Genomic DNA, 9,575 nt, shown 5'->3' on the forward strand with positions numbered 1-9,575 from the left:
TTTCAAATGTATCTTGTTTCTGCAGTCTTATCAGAAGGTTGACACAAAGCAGTGAAAGAACAAAAAAGATAATTACCTAGAAATATTTGGACATAAAATTAAGAAACCCAATCATTCAGCATCTGAAAATTCTAATTTTAAATTTTCATTTTCATTTAAAACTAACACAGGTGCATTTTAAAATATTGAAAAATAGAACAAGGGGGAAATGTTTATCTTCCCTTTCCACTTTCCCCCAAAATCAAATAAATAATGTGAGGGAGAGAATAGGAGAGGACAGAAAAGAAGATTTTCATTCACTTGAGGATGCATATAATAGATAGATATCATTTATAAAACACATTTTGTACCTGGGACTGGAAAAAACCCAATCAAAAAACCTAAAATAGTTCTAGGATCAAGTAAACTTAGTCCATAATTTTCTTAGGGCTCTAGTGACTCCTGAAAATGTAAATATCTGTCAAATGTTACAGGGTGATCTACGTATCAGAGAGAAAAGAGAGAAAACAACAAATATGAACTACTCAAATTAGTACACAAAAACAGATCACTTTATGAAGGCTGTGGGAAGGAAATTCCTGTAACATTAAAGGTTTAACTTTGGCCATCATGTCAATATGTTCACAAACTGCCTTCCTTAACTCATTTACTTTGGTATTTTCCTCACATATCGTATCTCTCCACAACTCCAACCACTCAAAATTCCTTACTGTTTCTCCTTTTAGTCTGGGTGCCCAAAAAGTCCTTTAAAAAATGGGCTTTGAGACTAGACAGATGATTTGGCAGGATCCAAGAAAGGATGCATAGGTATATAGCAAAGTAGGACTAGGGGGAAAAAAAAGAAAAAGCTCTAGCAGGATACATTGTAAGCAAGTAACCTTAGAAGGTAACTGGTGTTCAATTTCACTGAGAATTTAGGAGAAAATATAAAACACAACTCAGAGTTATCACATTTGAAAGGTAGGGAGCTGGAGTATTTATTCTCCAGCTTCAACCATCATTGGCTGAGGGATACTCCCAAAGGCATGAATTCCACTTGCTGGGTAGCCAGGTCAAGGGGCAGTCTTCCAGTAGAGAGCAATAGGAAGTCAGCTTACATACTGACCCTTGAATGCTGAGAGGATATGGGTCGGCAAAGGCAATCTGCTGCATTTCTCAAACACACTCCACACATTACAACTCTCATACTTACATACATGTTATTTTTTCTGCCTATAGTATTCATTTATTTTTTATTTCCCTCCTCTAACATTAAGCACTTACTGATTTACTCTTCAAAATTCTTTCTAAATGCCAAATCATTTCATGAAGTCAAGTTTATTTAACAGTTTTGGTTTATGGAAAAATAGTATAATAGCTAATATTCACATAGTGCTAAGTACCTCAGCACCTTCTGAGAAGTGTACTACTACTATGTTCATTGTACTGTAGAGAGCAAAGTAATGGTGTCTGAGACTTCAAAGGTAGTAGGTGATAGAGCCAGAATTCAAGGCAAGGTGATATATTTCTAGAATCCATGCTCTGAGTCACAATACCCCAAAGACATATAAGATGTAGCCAGCCAACTGCCCTCAGGAAGCTTAGCATCTAGTTGGAGATACAGGTTATTCACATATAAAGATAAGGCATACCTTTAATAACTGATAAATTAATAAAATAAATACCAAGTGCTCTTTTGTACACACCAAGAAAAAATAGATTGGAAGGAACTAACGAGAAAACAATAGTAAGAGGTAAAGAGGTATAAAACATAAAAGAAAGCTGGGGTGCCTGGATAGCCCAGTCAGTTAAGTGTCCAAGTATTGATTTTGGTTCAGGTCATGATCTCATGGTTCATGGGATCAAGCTCAGCCCTGAAAGCACAGGGCTGGGAAATCCCTGCCTGGGATTTTCTGTCCCCCTCTCTCTCTGCCTCTCTCTCTTTCTCTCTCAAAAATAAATAAACATTTAAGAAAATAAATAGAATATAAAGGAGAGATAAAGGATACAAATAAGAAAAACTAACATGCATCCACTAGGAGTTGTGTAAGGAAAAAAGCATTGGAAAAGGCACCATTCAAGTACAAAATGGTAGTTAATTTTATAGAATGGATTAAAGACATACTTCTCAGATTAAGAAGCAAAGTGAATATCAATAAAAAGACTTAAATATAAATCCACAGTAGACACATGTGCAGTAAAACTGGAGAACACCAAAGAGGAAGATTTTTTTTAATTTTTTAAAAATGTTTATTTGTTTTTGAGACAGAGACAGAGACAGAGTCTGAGCAGGCCAGGGGCAGAAATAGAGCGAGTCACAGAATCTGAAGCAGGCTCCAGGCTCTGAACTGTCAGCACAGAGCCTGACATGGAGCTCCAACCCACAAACCATGAGATCATGACCTGAGCCAAAGCCGGATGCTCAACCAACTGAGTCACCCAGGTGCCCCAAAGATTTTTTTAAATAACCTAAAATCAAAGGCAGGAAACATTAAAAAGAACAAGAAATAGACTGACAGCAGGCTTCCCAAGAACAATCACAGAAGTCAAAAGGCAAAGGGGTATTTCAAAGTACTGAGAGAAAATAACCATCAACTTAAAATTAAATGTTCAGCTAAATTATCATTTAAAAGTAAGAAGGAAATCAAGATACTTAGACAGAGAACATTAAACACTAAGTGACCCATGATAGGAATATTAAAATTATAAAACATTTTGTTTAAGTTTTATTTATTTAAGTAATTGCTATACCCAACAAGGGGATCAAACTCATGGCCCTGAGATCAAGAGTCACGTGCTCTTTTGACTGAGCCAGCTAGAAGCCCCAGAAGTACAAAATATTTTTCAAGAAATTTAAAGGAAATTTGACATAGAAAGAAGGAATGGGATACTTGAACAAAGGTGAACAAGGGAATTAGCAAACATTTTAACAAATCTAAGCATGAGTTGACTGCATAAAAATAAACATGACGGGGCACCTGGGTGGCTTGTCAGTTAAGTGTCAGAATCTTGGCTTCAGGTCAAGTTAGGATCTGGTGCTTTTGTGAATTCGAGCCCTGCATCCATTCTCTGCTGGCAGCATGGAGCCTGTTTGGGATTTTCTCTCTCCTCCTCTCTCTCTGCCGCTATCATTTGCACTGTACGTATTTACAAAAAATATAAAAATAAACATGACAACTAAGTTGAGGAATTAAATATTTGGTGATACGAACATACTTGACAACAACATAAAAAAAGTGGTGAGAAAGGTTAAGATATTCTAAGTCTGACATATTTAGAGGAGCTACTGATTACTTCCAAGAAATATAAATGGAAAACTTCCAAATCATCGTTGTGTGTATAGAGAGAAGGGAAGGAATAAAGGAAATTCAGTGAATCCATGATGTTGGAAAGGGGGGGAGGGCTGGGTGGCTCAGTTGGGTAAGTTTCTACTCCTGATATCAGCTCAGGTCATGATCTCGTTTTTAAGATCGAGCCCCACATCAGGCTCTGTGCCTATGTCATGGAGCCTGCTTGGGATTCTATTTCTCCTTCTTTCCCTGCCCCTCCCCTGCTTGTGTTCACCCACTCTGTCTCAAAAATAAATAAACAAACATTAAAAAAAGACTTAAAAAATGTTGGAAGGGGGAAAATCAAATAAAAAGTCGATTAAATCTAAAGAACAAAACAAGGTATTATGTATATGTGCTGCCGAAGCCAGCCCCAAAACAAGATATTATGAATAACAACAACAGTTACATAAAGCTTATATATGCTAAGTACCGCTCTCAAGGTTTTACAAGTCCTTTATTCCTCACAGCCTCATCAAGTATGTCACCTGATAATAAACCCTCACATTACCAATGACAAAAGTGAAGCAAAGGGAGGTTAAGTCGTTTGTTCAACAGCTAGAGCTATTAAGTGCCAGAGACTGAGTAAAAAGACACAAAGTATATACCAAAGTCCATACAAAGTCTGTAGCTAGGACCTTATGCTGGTTCCAGAAATGAATCCAAATATATTAGTAACTATAATAAATAAACTGCATTAAACTCACAGAATAATAACAAATTCTCATAACATACTATCTTTTTTAAAAAGGCCAATGAGATCAAAAGCTAGATATTTGTAAATATAATTTAAAAATCTCGGTCAAGACTCTTCATGAAAAAGAGAATGAATAAAGAAGAGGTGACATTTAAACAAGACAAACTTCAGATAAACTGTTTAAATTTACAAGTTTCACCAAGGTTGCTAGATGGATAAAAAAAAATCAGTATAAAAAATCTATTGCTTTCATCCCTATATTACCACAGCAAGTGATTTGAAATGTACTTTAAAAAATACTATTTCCAATCACCCTCTAAATGCTTAGGAATAAAATATATATTAATTTTTAAGACTAAAATGTAAACAGTACTAAAAAGACATCCAAGACAACTTTACCATATGAAAAGACACACAATCCTTTGGATGGGAAGACAGAGTAAGGTAAAGATGACAATTATACCCAAGTCAATCAATAATTTAATTTAATTTCAATAAAAACAACTGGAGTATTTTGGTGAAATATTGTAAACAATCCTAAAAATCATTTGAAAGGACAAGAATATTCAAGACAATTTTGAAGAGGAAGATTTGTTTCATCAGATAGCAAAGTTAATTTAATAATAATAATAATAATAATAATAATAAAAAAAAAATTGTAAAATTCAGGCTCCAGTCCTAATTTAGCCACAGAAGAATTGATGTTTCTTTGGATTATGTATTTAATCCTCTTGGGCCTGTTTCCTCATGTACTTCACATGCAACAGTCCAGATATTCACGCAGACACTAGATCTTCCCTGATTATCCAATCTAAAACAGCACCTAACTATTACCTAGCCTTGTTTGGTTTTCAGGGGTTATTTTATGGCAGTTGGCATCTTTGAAATATTAGTGATCATAAAACTATTATCTCTCCCCCTCCACAACCAGGAAATACTCTACTGCCCCTTGAATGTTGTCAGTCTTTTAACATTAGTTCTCCTTATACCTGGAATTGGGCCTGTCACCTAGTACTTTCTCAATAAAGATTCATTATACAAATAAAAGTGCCAATTCTCACCTATGCTCTGTAATCCCCAAGGGAGGTCATCTGGGAATTATATTCTGAAAGCTCTGATCGTTTAGAAAAGTAAAAAGTCTGATGGAGGGTATCTTCATGTTTTTTTCTCCAAAGGCAAGAGAGAATGGAAAAATAAAAAAGGTAACATATAAACAAGACAAGCGTGAGACAAACTATTAAAATAACTGTCTAACAAACCCCAAAGGGCATAGCCCTGGCTAGGAGAGTTTGAACTTCTCCTCCAAACAAGGTACAGAACGTTGATCACTATTCCAAAGACTGTCACACAACTTCCAACTGCAAAGGACCATTCCATCAAAATTATTCCACATGGAATACTTAAATAAATAAATAAATAAATAAATAAATAAATAAATAAATAAATAAAATGAATAGACTTCATTGTTCAGTAGTGTTAAAGAGAGTTGGATTCAGACTCCAGCTCCCCTAGTTACCAGGTGTGCAAACATATATCAAACATCTATATGAACCTCACTTTCTCATCTGTAAAATGTGGTCAATAGCAACCATTTCTTATGGCTAATATGACAATTACATGAACTTACAAATTTATCATTGTAAAGACTCTAAAATAGTTCTTGAAATCTCTTGGGCACTGAATAAATTGTGTTCTTTCCAGGAAACAATAGGAAGAAACTGGTGGAACCAATAGTAACTAATCTCAAAATAACAACCAATGCTACTATTATGTGTTTTAGAATAACACAACAGGGAAGAAGAAAGAAAGATGATCCGGACTAGGAACTTTCTTTATACATGCAACCTTCTACTTCCCATGGCCCATTGCTTGACAAGCATGAGCATGTTTGTGGAATGGGGTTTGGAGGAAGTGTTTAAGTGTGAGGCCATTTGTACATGCACATACTGCACTACACGATGACATCAGAAAGCGTTTAAGGATTCCCAGTGATATCTAGGTCTTGAATACAATGGGCTTATGTGCAGAATGGTAGTAAAGGGATTGTTTTGTCACCGTATGTAGCCCTTTATTTTCAGGGAGAAAAGTGAACTGGATTAGCACTACAGGAGAATGCTTTACTTTATAAAACCAACAAGACTGTAAATTACTAATCAGTCAGAGTGAAAACAAGTCAAAATGAATTCCATGTCCTGTGGATGAAATAAAATGGAGGCTCTTGGCCAATTTTCTCCAGTTTGAAGAGGGACCACTGTGTAATTGAAGGCTCTGTCAATTTCCGCAGATTCAACAATAATAGATTGAGTGTTAAGTCAGATATTGTGCTAAACTCTAATGTTGTACCATTTTATGTCCAGTTCTACCAGATGTATCAATTAATCTACCTTATACAGTTCCATCAGATATATCAATTCTATTCTAAGCTTTTTCTATTTTAGGTTTGTCTTCTCTATATAATTCTGATACATTAATTTTTTCAACCAACCAATTCTAGGAATCTCAGGCCCCACAAACTCAGATATTTATCTTCTCAACTCAGTAAGGCTACCTGTCTCTATGTGGATTTCCCTTCTCAATACTGTGGTTTGCACACTGCCTTGAGACAGAAACCTGGATAATCACAGAGCCAAGCACTGTACTAGATATTAGAAGGCCAATAAAAGGCAACACGAATAGGCAGGTCTCTGACACATGGGGATTATACTTTATTGGGGTAAAGAGAAAAAAAATTAAATTTACAAATTACAAAAATAAAATGATAAATGTCATGTGGGAAACAAACAATGGATTAGAGTGACTTCTTTAGATGGAATGATCAGGGAATATATCTCAGAAAAGGTTGTTTATAAACTAAAACCTTAAGGATAAGGAAGTGACATACAGAGAATTGGAAAAGTGCACTTTAGAAAAGGAATTCATATGCAAAGCTTTTTGAGACAGCAAGTAGCCTATGAACTACAAGTAGAACTGCATGGTCAGAACACAAATAGCCCATGCAAGGAGAAATGGATAGTCACAACACAGTGAACAATGGGAATAGTGGTGCACTGGTAAGATACATAAGAGCTAGGTGTTGTGGGACTTTGCAGATTGCATTAAGGAGTTTGAATTTATTCTGAGTGCAAAGGGAGACATTTAAAGTTTGAAAAAGAAGAATGATAGGATTCAATTTACATTCTAGAGAAGATCACTCTTGCTACTATATGGAGAATGAATAAGAGAAGAGCAAAATTGGAAGATAGCACATCAGTATAGAGGTTATTACAATAATTAGATGAGAGGTAATAATCCAAGTGGTTATCAGTGAGATGATAAGAATTGGAGGGATATGAGAGAGGCATATCTTAAAACTGACAGAACTGTTAATGAGTTGAATATGGGGTATGAAAGAAAAACTAGAATGGATAAGACTTCTACATTCCTGGCTTGAATAATTTGGTAGATGTTGATGACACTTAGTCAATAGTAAAGACAAAGGGAAGGATACTATGGATGAGACAATGCTTGAGAAATTAGAGTTCTTTTTAGGAGAATGTTAAGTCTGGAATATCTATTAGAGATCCAAGTGGAAATATCAATTAACCTGCTATATATGTACAACTAGAATTACAACATAAATTCCAAATTTCTAACCTTTAGAGCCAATTTTGTTCATGTAAAAAAATACAATTATTGGCTTCAACTTCTGGGTTTTTTTTCAATATATGAAATTTATTGTCAAATTGGTTTCCAAACAACACCGTGTACTCATCACAAAAGGTGCCCTCCTCAATACCCATCACCCACCCTGCCCTCCCTCCCACCCCCCATCAACCCTCAGTTTGTTCTCAGTTTTTAACAGTCTCTTATGCTTTGGCTCTCTCCCACTCTAACCTCTTTTTTTTTTCCTTCCCCTCCCCCATGGGTTTCTGTTAAGTTTCTCAGGATCCACATAAGAGTGAAAACATATGGTGTCTGTCTTTCTCTGTATGGCTTATTTCACTTAGCATCACAGTCTCCAGTTCCATCCACATTGCTACAAAGGGCCATATTTCATTCTTTCTCATTGCCATGTAGTACTCCATTGTATATATAAACCACAATTTCTTTATCCATTCATCAGTTGATGGACATTTAGGCTTTTTCCATAATTGGGCTATTGTTGAGAGTGCTGCTACAAACATTGGGGTACAAGTGCCCCTATGCATCAGTACTCCTGTATCCCTTGGGTAAATACCTAGTAGTGCTATTGCTGGGTCATAGGGTATGTCTATTTTTAATTTTTTTTTTTTTTAAAATTTTTTTTCAACGTTTTTTATTTATTTTTGGGACAGAGAGAGACAGAGCATGAACGGGGGAGGGGCAGAGAGAGAGGGAGACACAGAATCAGAAACAGGCTCCAGGCTCCGAGCCATCAGCCCAGAGCCTGACGCGGGGCTCGAACTCACGGACCGCGAGATCGTGACCTGGCTGAAGTCGGACGCTTAACCGACTGCGCCACCCAGGCGCCCCTATTTTTAATTTTTTGAGGAACATCCACACTGTTTTCCAGAGTGGCTGCACCAATTTGCATTCCCACCAACAGTGCAAGAGGGTTCCCGTTTCTCCACATCCTCTCCAGCAACTATAGTGTCCTGATTTGTTCATTTTGGCCACTCTGACTGGCGTGAGGTAATATCTGAGTGTGGTTTTGATTTGTATTTCCTTGATGAGGAGCGACGTTGAGCATCTTTTCATGTGCCCGTTGGCCATCCGGATGTCTTCTTTAGAGAAGTGTCTATTCATGTTTTCTGCCCATTTGTTCACTGGGTTATTTGTTTTTTGGGTGTGGAGTTTGGTGAGCTCTTTATAGATTTTGGATATTAGCCCTTTGTCTGATATGTCATTTGCAAATATCTTTTCCCATTCCGTTGGTTGCCTTTTAGTTTTGTTGGTTGTTTCCTTTGCTGCACAGAAGCTTTTTATCTTCATGAGGTCCCAATAGTTCATTTTTGCTTTTAATTCCCTTGCCTTTGGGGATGTGTCAGGTAAGAAATTGCTACGGCTGAGGTCAGAGAGGTTTTTCCCGCTTTCTCTTCTAGGGCTTTGATGGTTTCCTGTCTCACATTCAGGTCCTTTATCCATTTTGAGTTTATTTTTGTGAATGGTGTGAGAAAGTTGTCTAGTTTCAATCTCCTGCATGTTGCTGTCCAGTTCTCCCAGCACCATTTGTTAAAGAGACTGTCTTTTTTCCATTGGATGTTATTTCCTGCTTTGTCAAAGATGAGTTGGCCATTCATTTGTGGGTCTAGTTCTGGGGTTTCTATTCTATTCCATTGGTTTATGCGTCTGTTTTTGTGCCAATACCATGCTGTCTTGATGATGACAGCTTTGTAGTAGAGGCTAAAGTCTGGAATTGTGATGCCTCCTGCTTTGGTCTTCTTCTTCAAAATTACTTTGGCTATTTGGGGCCTTTTGTGGTTCCATATGAATTTTAGGATTGCTTGTTCTAGCTTCGAGAAGAATGCTGGTGCAATTTTGATTGGGATTCCATTGAATGCATAGATAGCTTTGGGTACTATTGACATTTTGACAATATTTATTCTTCCAAT

Source organism: Neofelis nebulosa, chromosome 1, assembly GCF_028018385.1.
Source record: "Neofelis nebulosa isolate mNeoNeb1 chromosome 1, mNeoNeb1.pri, whole genome shotgun sequence".
NCBI lineage: Eukaryota > Metazoa > Chordata > Mammalia > Carnivora > Felidae > Neofelis > Neofelis nebulosa.